At 45.2% G+C, this 18,569-nt stretch overlaps 1 protein-coding gene across 3 annotated transcripts in view; it reads right to left on the reverse strand.

Moving 5' to 3' along the window:
- LOC122932313 (beta-1,4-galactosyltransferase 3-like) overlaps nt 1–18,569 on the reverse strand; it is a 246,692-nt gene that overhangs the window by 121,952 nt on the left and 106,171 nt on the right. Inside the window, exons 1-2 of one of the 3 annotated variants that reach the window (XM_044286658.1) lie at nt 7,516–7,562; nt 6,563–6,630 (exon numbers count right to left, since the gene is read on the reverse strand). The exons of 1 other annotated variant lie outside the window; for it this stretch is intronic. The gene's annotated coding sequence lies outside the window, so the exon portion shown is untranslated. Of the gene's footprint in view, nt 1–6,562; nt 6,631–7,515; nt 7,568–18,569 lie in introns of those variants that run through there. One more of the 3 variants, XM_044286659.1, reaches the window with a different exon arrangement.

Raw genomic sequence — 18,569 nt, forward strand, 5'->3', positions numbered from 1 at the left:
CAGGACATTCTCCCAGAAGCTTTGTGGCTTGTCAACATGTAGTTTGGCATATTCCAGTCTTGCTTTTTTATGATTCGTTTTCAACAATGGTGTCCTCCTTGGTCGTCTCCCATGTAGTCCACTTTGGCTCAAACAACGACGGATGGTGCGATCTGACACTGATGTTCCTTGAGCATGAAGTTCACCTTGAATCTCTTTAGAAGTCTTTCTAGGCTCTTTTGTTACCATTCGGATTATCCGTCTCTTAGATTTGTCATCAATTTTCCTCCTGCGGCCACGTCCAGGGAGGTTGGCTACAGTCCCATGGATCTTAAACTTATGAATAATATGTGCAACTGTACTCACAGGAACATCTAGTTGCTTGGAGATGGTCTTATAGCCTTTACCTTTAACATGCTTGTCTATAATTTTCTTTCTGATCTCTTGAGACAGCTCTTTCCTTTGCTTCCTCTGGTCCATGTCGAGTGTGGTACACACCATATCACCAAACAACACAGTGATTACCTGGAGCCATATATATAGGCCCAATGGCTGATTACAAGGTTGTAGACACCTGTGATGCTAATTAGTGGACACACCTTGAATTAACATGTCCCTTTGGTCACATTATGTTCTGTGTTTTCTAGGGGTACCATCATTTTTGTCCATGTCTGTTTCATGAGTTTATTTTTTTACATAATTCTGTTGAAGCATGGTTGAAAAACAATGTCTGACTTTCATTGGTTAACATTTATAGAATTTTAATTTATTATTACTTTTGTCAGATTAAAGTTATTTCTGTGACCATTGTGACTTTTTCTTTCATTGACCAAAGGGTACCAACAATTTTGTCCACGTCTGTACATAACAAAAAAGAGTGAAACAACTGAAAATATATGTCATATTCTAGGTTCTTCAAAAGTAGCCACCTTTTGCTTTGATTACTGCTTTGCACACTCTTGGCATTCTCTTGATGAGCTTCAAGAGGTAGTCACCTGAAATGGTTTTCACTTCACAGGTGTGCCCTGTCAGGTTTAATAAGTGGGATTTCTTGCCTTATAAATGGGGTTGGGACCATCAGTTGCGTTGAGGAGAAGTCAGGTGGATACACAGCTGATAGTCCTACTGAATAGACTGTTAGAATTTGTATTATGGCAAGAAAAAAAAGCAGCTATGTAAAGAAAAACGAGTGGCCATTACTTTAAGAAATGAAGGTCAGTCAATCTGAAAAATTGGGAAAACTTTGAAAGTGTCCCCAAGTGCAGTCACCAAAACCATCAAGTGCTACAAAGAAACTGGCTCACATGCGGACCGCCCCAGGAAAGGAAGACCAATAGTCACCTCTGCTGCGGAGGATAAGTTCATCCGAGTCACCAGCCTCAGAAATCGCAGGTTAACAGCAGCTCAGATTAGAGACCAGGTCAATGCCACACAGAGTTCTAGCAGCAGACACATCTCTAGAACAACTGTTAAGAGGAGACTGTGTGAATCAGGCCTTCATGGTAGAATATCTGCTAGGAAACCACTGCTAAGGACAGGCAACAAGCAGAATAGACTTGTTTGGGCTAAAGAACACAAGGAATGGACATTAGACCAGTGGAAATCTGTGCTTTGGTCTGATGAGTCCAAATTTAAGATCTTTGGTTCCAACCACCGTGTCTTTGTGCGACGCAGAAAAGGTGAACGGATGGACTCTACATGCCTGGTTCCCACCGTGAAGCATGGAGGAGGAGGTGTGATGGTGTGGGGGTGCTTTGCTGGTGACACTGTTGGGGATTTATTCAAAATTGAAGGCATACTGAACCAGCATGGCTACCACAGCATCTTGCAGCGGCATGCTATTCCATCCGGTTTGCGTTTAGTTGGACCATCATTTATTTTTCAACAGGACAATGACCCCAAACACCTCCAGGCTGTGTAAGGGCTATTTGACCATGAAGGAGAGTGATGGGGTGCTGCGCCAGATGACCTGGCCTCCACAGTCATCAGACCTAAACCCAACCGAGATGGTTTGGGGTGAGCTGGACCGCAGAGTGAAGGCAAAAGGGCCAACAAGTGCTAAGCATCTCTGGGAACTCCTTCAAGACCATTTCAGGTGACCTCTTGAAGCTCATCAAGAGAATGCCAAGAGTGTGCAAAGCAGTAATCAAAGCAAAAGGTGGCTACTTTGAAGAACCTAGAATGACATTTTACACTTTTTTATCTCTCCCTTTCATATATCTATATAATACCACATGTGTTAATTCATAATTTTGATGCCTTCAGTGTGAATCTACAATTTTCATAGTCATGAAACTAAAGAAAACTCTTTGAATGAGAAGGTGTGTCCAAACTTTTGGTCTGTACTGTATACACACACACACTACAGAGGACAGTATACTGTATATACTACAGAGGACAGTATACTGCTACAGAGGGATCTGGATAGACTGGAGGCTTGGGCAGATAAGTGGCAGATGAGGTTTAACACTGACAAATGTAAAGTTATGCACATGGGAAGGAATAATGCAAGTCACCCGTACATACTAAATGGTAAAACACTGGGTAACACTGACATGGAAATAGACCTAGGAATTTTAGTGAACAGGAAACTAAGCTGTAAAAAACTGTCAGGCAGCTGCTGCCAAGGCCAATAAGATGATGGGTTGCATCAGAAGGGGCATAGATGCCCATGATGAGAACATAGTCCTACCACTTTGCAAATCGCTAGTCAGACCACACATGGAGTACTGTGTATAGTTCTAGGCTCCTGTGAACAAGGCAGACAGAGCTGGAGAGGGTCCAGAGGAGGGCAACTAAAGTAATAACTGGAATGGGGCAACTACAGTACCCTGAAAGATTATCAAAATTAGGGTTATTCTACTTTAGAAAAAAAGACAACTGAGGGCAGATCTAATTACTACGTGTAAATATATCAGGGGTCAGTACAGAGATCACTCCCATCATGTATTTGGCGAGGGGACATCCTCTGCGTCTGGAGGAAAGAAGGTTTGTACACAAACATAGAAGAGGATTCTTTACGGTAAGGGCAGTGAGACTATGGAGCTCTCTGCCTGAGGAGGTGGTGATGGGGAGTACAATAAAGGAATTCAGGAGGGGCCTGGATGTATTTCTGGAGTGTAATAATATTACAGGCTATAGCTACTAGAGGGGGGGTCGCTGATCCAGGGAGTTATTCTGATGCCTGATTGGAGTCAGGAAGGAATTTTTTATTCCCCTAGAGTGAGGAAAATTGGCTTCTACCTCAGTTTTTTTTGCCTTCCTCTGGATCAACAATTTGCAGGATAACAGGCCCAACTGGATGGACAAATGTCTTTTTTCGGCCTTATGTACTATGTTACTAATGTCTCTATAGTTTTGTGGTAGTTGTGTCATGGTGTCTCCTACCTGGGCACAGCCTGGCTCCTGGCTCACTTGCAATAAATTTGAGTGTAGTGATAGTAGGAGTAATAGAGGAACTTTGCAGAATAAATTATGTCCAGACCTTTAGATGAAGTTCAAACGTTGCTTTACTTGAAATAACTTGTATCCAAGCAGTATACAGCTTTGGTCTCTGGTCCCAACAGGTTTTGGCAATGATAGGCAGGAATGAATACTTCTGCTTTAAATGTAAAAACTTGCAGGATAAACGTCTGCTAGCTCTGTAACTGCGGCAGGGTTAGCTTCTGCACTGATCTGTAACTTCTGCTGTGTGGGGACAGACTAGCTGAGGAGGAATAGGCTTCTCCTAGGTCTCTGGACTAAGTCAGGTCCATAAATATTGGAACAGTGACACAATGCTAACATTTTTGGCTCTATACACCACCACAATGGATTTGAAATGAAACGGACAAGATGTGCTTTACCTGCAGACTGTCAGCTGTAATTTGAGGGCATTTACATCCAAATCAGGTGAACGGTGCAGGAATTACAGCAGTTTGCATCTGTGCCTCGCACTTGTTAAGGGACCAAAAGTAATGGGACAATTGTCTTCTCAGCTGTTCCATGGCCGGTGTGTGTTATCCCCTCATTATCCCAATTACAATGAGCAGATACAAGGTCCAGAGGTCATTTCCAGTCTGCTATTTGCATTTGGAATCTGTTGCTGTCAACTCTCAAGATGAGATCCAAAGAGCTGTCACTATCAGTAAAGCCATCATTAGGCTGAAAAAAAAAAAACACAAACCCATCAGAGAGATAGCAAAAACATTAGGTGCGGCCAAAACAACTGTTTGGAACATTCTTAAAAAGAAGGAACGCACCGGTGAGCTCAGCAACACCAAAAGACCTGGAAGACCACGGAAAACAACTGTGGTGGATGACCGAAGAATTCTTTCCCTGGTGAAGAAAACACCCTTCACAACAGTTGGCCAGATCAAGAACACTCTCCAGGAGGTAGGTGTATGTGTGTCAAAGTCAGCAATCAGGAGAAGACTTCACCAGAGTGACTACAGAGGGTTCACCACAAGATGCAAACCATTGGTGAGCCTCAAAAACAGGAAGGCCAGATTAGAGTTTGCCAAACGACATCTAAAAAAGCCTTCACAGTTCTGGAACAACATCCTATGGACAGATGAGACCAAGATCAACTTGTACCAGAGTGATGGGAAGAGAAGAGTGTGGAGAAGGAAAGGAACTGCTCATGATCCTAAGCATACCACCTCATCAGTGAAGCATGGTGGTGGTGGTGTCATGGCGTGGGCATGTATGGCTGCCAATGGAACTGCTTCTCTTGTGTTTATTGATGATGTGACTGCTGACAAAAGCAGCAGGATGAATTCTGAAGTGTTTCGGGCAATATTATCTGCTCATATTAGGCCAAATGCTTCAGAACTCATTGGACAACGCTTCACACTGCAGATGGACAATGACCCAAAGCATACTGCAAAAGCAACCAAAGAGTTTAAGGGACAGAAGTGGAATGTTATGCAATGGCCGAGTCAATCACCTGACCCGAATCCGATTGAGCATTTCACTTGCTGAAGACAAAACTGAAGGGAAAATGCCCCAAGAACAAGCAGGAACTGAAGACAGTGGCAGTAGAGGCCGGGCAGAGCATCACCAGGGATGAAACCCAGCGTCTGGTGATGTCTATGCCTTCCAGACTTCAGGCTGTAATTGACTGCAATGGATTTGCAACCAAGTATTAAAAAGTGAAAGTTTGATTTATGATTATTATTCTGTCCCATTACTTTTGGTCCCTTAACAAGTGGGAGGCACAGATGCAAACTGCTGTAATTCCTGCACTGTTCACCCGATTTGGATGTAAATGCCCTCAAATTACAGCTGACAGTCTGCAGGTAAAGCACATCTTGTTCGTTTCATTTCAAATCCACTGTGATGGTGTATAGAGACAAAAATGTTAGAATTGTGTCCATGTCCAAATATTTATGGACATGACTTAGTCCAGAGACCTAGGAGAAGCCTATTCCTCCTCAGCTAGTCTGTCCCCACACAGCAGAAGTTACAGATCAGTGCAGAAGCTAACCCTGCCGCAGTTACAGAGCTAGCAGACGTTTATCCTGCAAGTTCCACATTTAAAGCGGAAGTACTCATTTCCTGCCAATTATTGCTAAAACCTGCTGGGACCAGAGACCAGAGCTGTACACTGCTTGGACACAAGTTATTTCAAATAAAGCAACGTTTGAACTTCATCTAAAGGTCTGGACATCATTTATTCTGCAAAATCCCTCTATTACTCCTACTATCACTACACTCAAATTTTTTACAAGTGAGCCAGGAGCCCAGCCGTACCCAGGTAGGAGACAGTGACACTTTTATCACCGCCCTATAGAGACATTATAGGCCATTACACCCCTCTGGCATTCCTAATCTGGGATGTGCGTTATAACACCTTGGAAGGGCCCTGGGGTAGTACCCTGCGCACGCTGCAATTGGCGTCACGACAAATACAGAATATCATTCACCCGTACCTGGCCACTGCATGATGAGCCGAAGTAAGTTATTCACAACGTCGCTCGTGACTTTTTTGAATAACTTCGGTAGTTGATTTTTAAAGTGGAAAACCAGTTTAAGGGCTCTTTCACACTTGCGTTGTACGGATCAATCGTGTACTCCATCTGCCGGAATTACATGCCGGATCCGGAAAAACGCATAATGTTTTCTTTCCGGATGCGTCTTTCCAGCTTTTTTGGTAAGATACTGATCCGTGGACAGCGCTGTTTAGTCAGACTTCTCAGGTAATAACTAGGCAGTGCTAAAGGTGCGGCGCGCCCACTGACGACACCGGCCGACTAAACAGCACAGTCCTCATTCGTTTAATAAGAGACCACAGCGCAGCCGCCTCAGAACCGCACCGTGTAGTCATAGCCTTAAAGGGGTTCTCCGGGCTTTTAATATAGGTCATCAATATCAGATCGGCGGAGGGGGGGGGGGGGGGGGGGGACACGTGGGGCGCATAGAAGCCAGCGGTGAACAGATCTTTAAGTTCCATAACGATACTGCGGATACTAAATATCGGAAGACACGATACAGTGTCATAAAGAAACCGGGTGAGTGTACTGACCTGTGGTGGGACGCCACCATGGGCTGATACGTGCAAGTTGGACCCCAAATAGTGAGTAATATTGAACTTCATACTCACGGATATACTGCATAGGACTGTGAACTGTTTCCCCAATAGCACAAATATACGATTGAGACTCTGTAGCACTATGAACAAAAGTGCAATGTTTATAAGGATATAAACAGAACTTTTATAGATCAATTTTAACAAACTGCAATATTTTATACCTGACTGAGATATTATATACTTTGTATTTTATTTTATATTTTATACTGTCTTATTCTATATTATGTATGACATATTGTGATATAATTAACCCCTTAACAACCAACAGTGTACGGGTATAGTCAGGGGCTGCGACACACCGCTCACACCCGCCTACCACCCCCTGTTTAACCCCTTGGATGCCACAGTCAATTGTCATTGTGGCACCTGAGTGGTTGGAAATGTGGTCATTTACACTGATGCCTTAAAAAATAAAAAAAAAGTTCTGTCCTTTTTTAGGACAGAACTGAGGAGCTTTAAAAAAAAATATTACAAAAATAAATAAATAAAAAATTTCTTTTAAAACTGTATCCGTACATTAAAGGGGGTCTCGTCCCACCGTCAACAAGGCGTCGGGCGGCTAGGACAATGTAAAATAGAAAAAGTTACGGCTCAAAGAAGGAGTTATTAAAAAATAAATTAAAAAATCTGGCTTTGCGTTTTTTTTCTCTTCAAGGGGTTGGGGCGCCACCTCAAGGACACAGTCATCAGGAGGAATGGGGGTCATCTAATGACAAGGAGGACCCCATATAATACACTATAGATTTTGTAAGCAAACTTAGCTAAAATGCGATTCGTCTCCTGAGAGTTCCCGAACACAGTCCGCTCTGCTACATCTCTAACGGTTAGCACATAACTCTACATTATAAGCTTATTACACTGCAGCGTATGCCCCCCATTCTCCGCACACCCTCCTATAACACACACGGTAGTTACTCCAGGAGGCGTCCTCGGCCCCCGGTCTCGGAGGACGCGGTGACACTTACCTGCCCAGCTGCCGCCCGTCACACAACCAGTCACCTGTTGCCGTGCGCGCCCCCCCATCATTTATATGTGCGCGCTCCCGCTCAGGCGCTGCCACTAGTCCTACAGAGCACAAGCCCCGCCCACCGCCCGAGGACGCGGCTGATGAGGGAGAAGTTCTACCTCAGACTTGGAGCGGGCGAAGCGTTTCCCGCGCTGTTGTCATGGTTACCGTGGATGTAGTGCAGTACACTAAGAGGGGCCAGGTCTGCAGGAGGACATTTTTGTTGCGGGATACAGTTTACAACTACACTGCAATTTTTATAATGGTAGTCTATGGTGTCGCACTGCTACATGCTGCGACTGCGACTGTCACAGAAAAATCCATCTTGAATGTTTTTTTTGTGACTGTCTCGCAGTGTAACACCATAGACTACCATTATAAAAATTGTCGCGCGACAAAATGTCGTGTAGACCTAGCCTAAGGCTCCATGCAGACGAGCGTGTCCGGATTAGGTCAGGTCTACACGACGACATGTGTCGGGCGGCACATAGGGCACAACTACACTCCGACACTGATGTTGCGCCAATGTCACGAGACAATTTTTATAATGATAGTCTATGGTGTCGCACTGCGACATGCTGCGACACGACAGTCGCACCGGCCGTGGGGCTGCCGCATGCAGATCGCGACCCCATTCACTTGAATGGGTCCGCGATCTGTCTTTTCCACAAAAAGATAGAGCAAGTTCTATTTTTTTTGCGGTGCGGAGGCACGGAACCTACGGAAGCACTCCGTAGTGCTTCCATAGGGTTCAGTGGTTCCGTTCCACACCGCATCTCCAAATTTGCAGACCCATTGAAGTAAGTGGGTCCGCATCCGTGATGCGGAATGCACATGGCCGGTGCCCCGTGTATTGCAGACCCGCCGTATGCGGGCCGCAGTAAGGCAACGGTCGTGTGAACAAGCCCTTAATGCGTTTTGCACGCGCGTAATAAAAAACTGAATGTATACAAACATCTCTGAGCAGCCATGCGTGAAAAACGCATCGCATGCGCACTTGCTCGCGGATGCAATTTTCACACAGCTCTATTTACTTCTATGGGGCCAGCGTTGCGTGAAAATTGCAGAATATAGAACATGCTGCGATTTCACGCAACGCACAAGTGATGCATGAAAAATAGCACTCATGTACACTGCCCCCATTGAAATGAATAGGTCCGGATTCAGTGCGGACGCAATGCGTTCGCATCACGCTTTGCACCCGCGCAGAAACATTGCTCGTGTGAAAGGGGCCTAAGAGTACTTTCACACTAGTGTTATTCTTTTCCGGTATTGAGTTCCGTCCTAGGGGCTCAATACCAGGGAAAAAAACGCTTCTGTTTTATCCTAATGCATTCTGAAAGGAGAGCGATCCGTTCAATATGCATCAGGATGTCTTCAGTTCAGTCCCTCTTATGGTATATGGCCGGAGAAAATACTGCAGCATGCTGCGGTATTTTCTCCGACCAAAATTCCATAACACTTGCCGATTTGCTGGATCCGGCGTTAATTTCCACTGAAATGTATTAGCACCAGATCTGTTTTTCTGGATGACACCGGAGAGACGGATCCGTAATTTTAATGCAATTGCCAGACGGATCCGTTTACAAATGATATCCGTTTGCATACGGATTTCCGGATTCGGCAGGCAGTTCTGGCGACGGAACTGCCTGCCGAATCCTCACAACGCAAGTGTGAAAGTACCCTAACCGTTTTGCCGCGGCAACAGCGCTGTTGTCGTAGTTACCGTGGATGTAGTGCAGTACACTAAGAGGGGCCAAGGGCCCCAAGATAGACTTACTACACCCCATAACAGTGTGTCCTCCACAGATCCCCCATAACAGTGTGTCCTCCACAGATCCCCCATAACAGTGTGTCATCCACAGATCCCCCATAACAGTGTGTCCTCCACAGATCCCCCATAACAGTGTGTCCTCCACAGATCCCCCATAACAGTGTGTCCTCCACAGATCCCCCATAACAGTGTGTCCTCCACAGATCCCCCATAACAATGCGTCATCCACAGATCCCCTATAACAGTATGTCATCCACAGATCCCCTATAACAGTGTGTCCTCCACAGATCCCCCATTACAGTGTGTCATCCACAGATCCCCCATAACAGTGTCATCCACAGATCCCCCATAACAGTGTGTCATCCACAGATCCCCATAACAGTGTGTCCTCCACAGATCCCCCATTACAGTGTGTCATCCACAGATCCCCATAACAGTGTGTCATCCACAGATCCCCCATAACAGTGTCATCCACAGATCCCCCATAACAGTGTCATCCACAGATCCCCATAACAGTGTGTCCTCCACAGATCCCCCATAACAGTGTGTCATCCACAGATCCCCCATATCAGTGTCATCCACAGATCCCCCATAACAGTGTCATCCACAGATCCCCATAACAGTGTGTCCTCCACAGATCCCCCATAACAGTGTGTCATCCACAGATCCCCCATAACAGTGTCATCCACAGATCCCCCATAACAGTGTCATCCACAGATCCCCATAACAGTGTGTCCTCCACAGATCCCCCATTACAGTGTGTCATCCACAGATCCCCCATAACAGTGTGTCCTCCACAGATCCCCCATAACAGTGTGTCATCCACAGATCCCCCATAACAGTGTGTCATCCACAGATCCCCTATAACAGTGTGTCACCCACAGATCCCCATAACAGTGTGTCATCCACAGATCCTCCATAACAGTGTGTCATCCACAGATCCCCATAACAGTGTGTCATCCACAGATCCCCCATAACAGTGTCATCCACAGATCCCCCATAAGGCCCCTTTCACACAAGCGAGTTTTCCGCGCAGGTGCAATGCGTGACGTGAACGCACTGAATCCTGACCCATTCATTTCAGTGGGTCTGTGTACATGAGCGTTGTTTTTCACGCATCACTTGTGCGTTGCATGAAAATCGCAGCATGTTCTATCGCGCCTGTAGGATTGTGGGGCACTTATGTAGACCGGAAAATTCTTTATTGAGCTGCCTTGATGCCGAAGACAGCACCGCAAGACGCAGCAGCATTATAGTTACTAGTTAGAACCACGTGTTTTATTGCTCATTGTTAATAGTTTTTTGCAGGTTACGGTGACACCAATTACTATCAGAAATGAATAAGTAGTTTGCATTACATTATATAACAATGCTCCAACCTGTGCTGTCCGATCCCAGCAGCGGCTCAGCTACGCCATATGACTGTTCCCTGACTGTGTTTGTACCAGATTCTGCCCATAGATTCTAATCTGCTGGATCCACCTGGTAACAGCAGACATCCCAACCTGCAAAAACTCATTTCCGGGAGGTTTTCTTTTTTTTTTCTTTCACAAACTTTTTGTGACATTTTCCAGACATCTGCAGTATCTGCACACTATATGGTGTGGAGGACTGGGCTCATTCCCCTGCCCCAAATGATCATATTTATGTATATGATTAAAGGGATTCTGTCACCACCTATAAGCCCTGTGAGCCAAACATAGGCTCATGTCCAGGGCAGCATTCTGATTTCTAAGGTGACCTTATAAAAGCTATTAGTGGCTTTATTATGCGGAAAAACAGGTTTTACTAACCTATCAATCATTAAGGTGCCCAAGCAGGGGAGGTCTGTGGATGCATGGTACCCGGCCGCACGCATTGCCGTTCGCGCCCAGCGCCGCCGTCTACTCCTCAGTGCCGCCTCTCCCTCCCTCCCCCTCCTCCCGCTTTGAGATCCCGCGCGTGCGCACAGGCTCAGCCTGATGCACCGTTGCGGACTGCTGGCATCGGCTTCTTCTTGCACTGTGCGCACGCGCCGAGAAGGGGACACTGCTACAGGTTGCCGGAAAGGTTTACTGCGAGTAAACCTTGTTTCCTGGGATATATTGTTTCACATGCGGGTGTCAGGGAGCCGCTATATAGTAGTGGGAGACTCCCTGAACGTCCGAGAGACTTGAGATGCCTGTAACAGGGAAAGGTCCTGGTCAAACTGCACCAACATAATAATATCACATGGCTTCTACCCAATTCCTTCTACATTGGAAGAGAGAAAGATGTCTGCTTCTACCCTAGTCAGCCCAGGAAGTGCTTCAGATGTTTGGTAAAGTGCAATCTATGTGGTGAGGTCGGCCATGCAAGTGCACGCTGTGTGGAAATATGGGCCACCCTCCCAGAGATTGCCCAGATGCATGGCACAACGAGGGTGACCACATTTCCTAACTGCCATTCAGGGACACCTACTTTCACAAGTGCATTTCGTCAAACTTATACTTGAGACTGTCAAAAACATATCTGCCTGTGCATTTTTCAGTATTTCTGCACACATTAACTGGCTACTTAGACATCTCTTAACCCCTTAAGGACTCGACCCTATTTCACCTTAAGGACTTGCCCATTTTTTGCAAATCTGACCAGTGTCACTTTATGTGGTGATAACTTTAAAACGCTTTTGCTTATCCAGGCCATTCTGAGATTGTTTTTTTGTCACATATTGTACTTCATGACACTGGTAAAATGTAGTAAAAAAAAATAAATCTTTTTTATTTATAAAAAAAATACCAAATTTACCAAAAATTTGTAAAAAATTGCAAATTTCCAAGTTTCAATTTCTCTACTTCTATAATACATAGTAATACCTCCAAAAATAGCTATTCGTTTACATTCCCCATATGACTACTTTATGTTTGGATCATTTTGGGAATGCCATTTTATTTTTTGGGGACGTTACAAATTTTCAAAAACCTACTTTTTATGGACCAGTTCAGGTCTGAAGTTACTTTGTGAAGCTTACATACAGTTGTGTTCAAAATTATTCAACCCCCACTGAAATTGAGTGTTTTGGCCAGTTTGACATTGATTTTGATGATTTCAGTCATCTTGTTTACAATTAAATCAGAGGCCCTTGTAAGTCAGACAAATATCACATAACATTTATAATGAAATAACGACAAATGTCTTTTCTGTGCTCACATCATTATCAGTTTTATTCAACCCCCAAGTGACATTCAATCTTAGTACTTAGTGTAACGGATCTCCTAGCACCCCGACCGGGTACCTCCGTCGATAGATGCTCCTAGTGCTTTCCGAGGACTCCAAGCACTCCACTTGACACCGTACGCCCTGCAGACCCCACGAACCGCCGCAGCTTGGTTGGGGTCTCACCGTCCTCCACCCACGCTGGACCTACGACAAGGCTCCAGGCTCCAGTGGGTGAACCTCTCCTACAGCCAGAGAGCAGGAACAGCTCTTACAAGAGCTAGTAGTTATGCCAGGGGAGTATAGCAAATCTTCAGCGTATAGCAATCCCCCAGTTTGATCAGTTATCTAAACACCAGTCTCAACATGATGAAGGATAAAACAGGAACACTTTATTGAGGGCTATCCGCCCGTATTTATGCAGGTCCCCATCTGGTGGCCACGCCCACAGGGGACCAGAATGGAGACTGCGACACAGGACAGATACAACACATCCCCACAATGCATCATGGTTTCCTCCTCTCTGCCCCAGAGACAACCGAGGAATAATCCAATTATCTCTCAGGACAAAGGGGAGATCGCCAATACACATGTGGAGACAACAGGACAGACATCACCATTTAAACACACAATGGCACACCCTCCCAGCAACCACAGACATTTAACATATTCCCAGATAGCTCAAGTCTGAGTGCATATCATTAGGCGAATGGCACTCAGACCACACAAATACAATTAAACTAGCCATCTGGGTGCCCTCACATAACAAAATACAATTCCAAAGACAGATTTAAGCTGTGCAGCCGGCCTGTCTTCTTTAAAGTTAGTATGGGCCATAATCCTGATGCAGGAGGCTGGCAACCAGCCCCCTCCAAAACACCGTGGCGAGGGTGGTTTCGTCACACTTAGTACAACATCCTTTTCCAGTTATAACAGCTTTTGAACGTGAAGCATAGCTTGACACAAGTGTCTTGCAGCGATCTACGGGTATCTTCGCCCATTCTTCATGGGCAAAAGCCTCCAGTTCAGTCACATTCTTAGGCTTGCGCGCTGCAACTGCTTTCTTTAAGTCCCACCAGAGGTTCTCAATCGGATTTAAGTCTGGTGACTGCGATGGCCACTTCAAAATGTTCCAGCCTTTAATCTGCAACCATGCTCTAGTGGACTTAATCGTCATGATTTTCCTGTATAAATCGTTGGTTGTTAAGATAAAAAATGTCAGTTAAATCTATCATATAGGAGACACACACAGTGATATTTGAGAAGTGAAATGAAGTTTATTGGATTTACAGAAAGTGCTATAATTGTTTAAACAAAATTAGGCAGGTGCATAAATTTGGGCACCACAAAAAATAAATGAAATCAATATTTAGTAGATCCTCCTTTTGCATAAAATTACAGCCGCTAAACGCTTCCTGTAGGTTGCAATGAGAGTCTGGATTCTGGGTGAAGGTATTTTGGACCATTCCTCTTTACAAAACATCTTTAGTTCATTCAGGTTTGATGGCTTCCGAGCATGGACAGCTCTCTTAAGTCACACCACAGATTTCCCATTATATTCAGGTCTGGGGACTGAGATGGCCATTCCATAACGTTGTACTTGTTCCTTAGTGGATTTTGAGCAGTGTTTAGGGTCGTTGTCTTGTTGAAAGATCCAGCCCCGGCGCAGCTTCAGCTTTGTCACTGATTCCTGGACATTGGTCTCCAGAATCTGCTGATACTGAGTGGAATCCATGTGTCCCTCAACTTTGACAAGATTCCCAGTCCCTGCACTGGCCACACAGCCCCACAGCATGATGGAACCACCACCATATTTTACTGTAGGTAGCAGGTGTTTTTCTTGGAATGCTGTGTTTTTTTTCCTCCATGCATAACGCCCCTTGTTATGGCCAAATAACTCAATTTTAGTTTCATCAGTCCACAGCACCTTATTCCAAAATGAAGCTGGCTTGTCCAAATGTGCTTTAGCCCACCTCAAGCGGCACTTTTTGTGCTGTGGGCGGAGAAAAGGCTTCCTCTGCATCACTCTCGCATACAGCATCTCCTTGTGTAAAGTGCGCCGAATGGTTGAACGATGCACAGCGACTCCATCTGCAGCAAGATGATGTTGTAGGTCTTTGGTGCTGGTCTGTGGGTTGACTCTGACTGTTCTCACCATTCGTCACTTCTGTCTATCCGAGATTTTTCTTGGTCGGCCACTTTGAGCCTTAACTTGAACTGAGCCTGTGGTCTTCCATTTCCTCAATATGTTCCTAACTGTGGAAACAGCTGAAATCTCTGAGACAGCTTTCTGTATCCTTCCCCTAAACCATGATGGTGAACAATCTTTGTCTTCAGGTCATTTGAGAGTTGTTTTGAGACCCCCATGTTGCTACTCTTCAGAGAAAATTAGAAGAGGAGGGAAACTTACAATTGAGACCCCTCAAATACTCTTTCTCATAATTGGATTCACCTGTGTATGTAGGTCAGGGGTCACTGAGCTTACCAAGCCAATTTGAGTTCCAATAATTAGTTCTAAAGGTTTTGGAATCAATAACATGACAACAACAGTTCCCAAATTTATGCCCCTGCCTAATTTTGTTTAAATAATTATAGCACACTTTCTGTAAATCCAATAAACTTCATTTCACTTCTCAAATATCACTGTGTGTGTCTCCGATATGATATATTTAACTGATATTTTTGATCGTAACAACCAACGATTGATACAGGAAAATCATGAAGATTATACCAGGGTGAAGATTATACCAGGGTGCACATTGCTGGCACCCTGGTATAAACGGCTGACATCTGTGATGCGATGTCAGCCGTTTAACCCTTTCCATACCGCGGTCCGTACGGACAGCTGTATGGAAAAGGTTAACAGTCAGGGAGCTCCCTCCATCTCCCATCGGGGGGGCTGCTGTGCCTTTGCAGCCCCCCGATGGAGAGGGAGAGAGCCCCCAGACAGCCCCGTCCTTACCCTTCCCCGCCTGCGAAGTTGTGGCAGACGGGGAAGGTTCCCATGGCAACAGGACGCCTTCTGTGCTGAAGGCATAGATCTGTTTAGACAAAGTGTAAGTAAAATACAGTGCAGTACCCTATATAGTGTACTGTACTGTATTATACAGACATCAGACCCACTGGATCTTCAAGAACCAAGTGGGTCTGGGTAAAAAAAAAGTAAAAAAAAGTGAAAAAAATGTTAAAAACCAAAAACACATTTATCACTGATTAAAAATGAAAAAAATAAAATTCCCTACACATGTTTGGTATTGCCGCATCCGTAACAACCTGATCTATAAAACAGTCATGTTACTTTACCCGAACGGTGAACGCCATAAAAATAAAAAACTATGATGAAATTGAAATTTTGCCCACCTTACTACCTAAAAAAAGGTAATAAAAGTGATAAAAAAAGTCGCATGTACGCCAAAATTGTAACAATCAAACCGTCATCTCATCCTGCAAAAATCATACCCTACCCAAGATAATCGCCCAAAAACTGAAAAAACTATGGCTCTTAGACTATGGAAACACTAAAACATGATTTTTTTTGTTTCAAAAATGAAATCATTGTGTAAAACTTACATAAAAAAGTATACATATTAGGTATCTCCGCGTCCGTATTGACCGGCTCTATAAAAATATCACATGACCTAACCCCTCAGGTGACCACCGTAAAAAAATTAAAGTAAAAACGGTGTAAAAAAAGCCATTTTTTTGTCATCTTACGTCACAAAAAGTGTAATAGCAAGCGATCAAAAAGTCATATGCACCCCAAAATAGTGCCAATCAAACCGTCATCTCATCCCGCAAAAAATGAGACCCTACTTAAGATAATCGCCCAAAAACTGAAAAAACTATGGCTCTTAGACTATGGAGACACTAAAACTTTTTTGTTTTAAAAATGAAATTATTGTGTAAAACTTACATAAATAAAAATATAACTACTTTAATACTGCTCCTATGTACAAGAATATAACTACTATAGGGGGCGGAGCCGAGCCACGCTGCTGAATGGCCGCACGAGCTTGAGCTCCTCCAGCATTCCGGCTCATTTACCCTATAAAAGCTTAGATTTTACCTGATTATGGGGAAACCTGGCAAAGAAAAGACAAGAGGAAGCTCAGAGTCTACCCCACAGCGCTCCAGACAGCCTGAGATGGAGAAATTTCTCCGAAAAACGCCGAGAGCTGCCGCACAGAAAGGCGCCAATATGGCGGCGTCTATTGCACAGGACTCTGATGCAGGAGAGCTATCCGATGTGGGCAGCGGCTCCGATACCTCAGACAGGAGGCCCAGAGATCCGCCTCTGTCAGAGCGGACCCTTCGTCGGGTTCTTGAATCGGCCCTTACGCCTCTTAAGCAGGACTTGGCGGACATCAAAGACGACATGAAGCATTTAGGCCAGAGAGTGGTCACGCTGGAGGGTACGCAGGACGCCATCTTAACCTATGAAGGTAAAGCGTCAGAAGTGCTAGCGTCCCATAAAGCTCTACTAAATGAGGCCTTCCTGAAACTGGAGGACCAGGAGAACCGGAGTCGCCGGCGCAATATACGCATACGCGGCCTTCCTGAGTCGGTAGCAGCAGAGGCCTTACCGACTGTGGCACGTGAGCTGTTCTCCACCATGCTGGGGCCAGACAGAGCGGAAGGGATCGTGGTGGAACGCATACACAGGGCACTGCGTCCTAGGCCTAAACCACAAGAGCCACCACGTGACGTAATTTGCGGCCTATTGAGCTATATTGATACCGCAGCCCTCTTAAAAAGGCAACGTGAGATGGAGGTGCTGGAGCACGAAAACGCGCAGATACAGATGTTCCAGGATCTGGCGCCATCCACCCTGGCTAAGAGGCGCCTATTCAAGCCTCTCCTCGAAGTTCTTAGGAAGACGTCGACTCCGTTCCGGTGGCTTTACCCGTTTGGACTGGCTGTCTCTAGGAATGGAAAGTTGCTTACAGTACGGTCACCTGCGGACCTGGAATCAGTTTGGAGGTCCTTGGATGTCCCTCCGGTGGAGATTCCCTCGTGGCTACCAGCTGACCAAGATGGCCCCTTACCTGTCCCGCCGCGGGTGTCTCCTTGGCAGACGGCATCTGCAAGCAAGTCGGATCGCATGGGTCGCAGCAAGATGGACAGGGCCCTCACTTGAGCCCAGAACAAGGTGCCGTTGATTATTTTTGCCTGCTAGCAAGGGCTGCCAACACCGTGCCTTGCCTTCTTTTCCTATGTGAGAGATGACTGTCTCCCGGCTTCACAGCCTATTGTTTACAGGGAAGGTTAAGGCCTTCTTTTTGTTCGTTTTGCTTTTTACAAAGTATTACGTTTTTTGGTCCTAGTGTTTTTTACAACAAGTCACGCTTTAATCGGGACTCTTTTCTCATGTTCTGGGACTCTGCCTCTCAGTAGGCATTTTTCTCTCTCCCCAATTGTAGGGGAATGGCCGGAACGTTTCCGGTGCTGGAAACATTTTTTGTTTTTTGGTCTCCGTTTTTGTAGTAGACCTAGAGGTGCTTCACTTGCCCCCTCGCCACTCCAACCCTGTCTTGGAGGGTGATAGGTGAACACCTACCTTTCTTTTAGATGTACGTTGCATCTGAGCTGGTTTTTTACCAGCCAACTATGTTGTTGGTTATTTCTCTTAATTTATTTTATTTTACATGTTTTCCCTTTCCCTCCCTCCCTCTCTCTGCTCATATTTGCTATACTCTGTTAGACATTTTCATGGGTAATTTGTGCTTTCTCTTCCTAATACGGATATTGTCATGTCATCAATTGTAGTCGCCTCCCTGAATGCGCACGGGCTGAACGAGCCATGCAAAAGGTCTCACACCATATCCCTTCTTCTGAAGGATAGGGTCTCGGTGGTCTTCCTCCAGGAGACGCATTTTAGAACGAATAAAATCCCTCATCTCCCTCCTAAGAGGTTTGTTCAGTGGTTTCATAGTACACATGATTCCGCTAGTAGAGGAGTTAGTGTAGCTATACACAAAAACCTCCCCTTTAAGCATGCAGCTACATCAGCGGATCCTGAGGGCAGGTACATTTTTGTAAAGGGTGTAATTGGTGACTCGCCGGTT

The sequence above is a fragment of the Bufo gargarizans genome, chromosome 3 (genome assembly GCF_014858855.1).
Source record: "Bufo gargarizans isolate SCDJY-AF-19 chromosome 3, ASM1485885v1, whole genome shotgun sequence".
NCBI classification, from domain to species: Eukaryota; Metazoa; Chordata; class Amphibia; order Anura; family Bufonidae; genus Bufo; species Bufo gargarizans.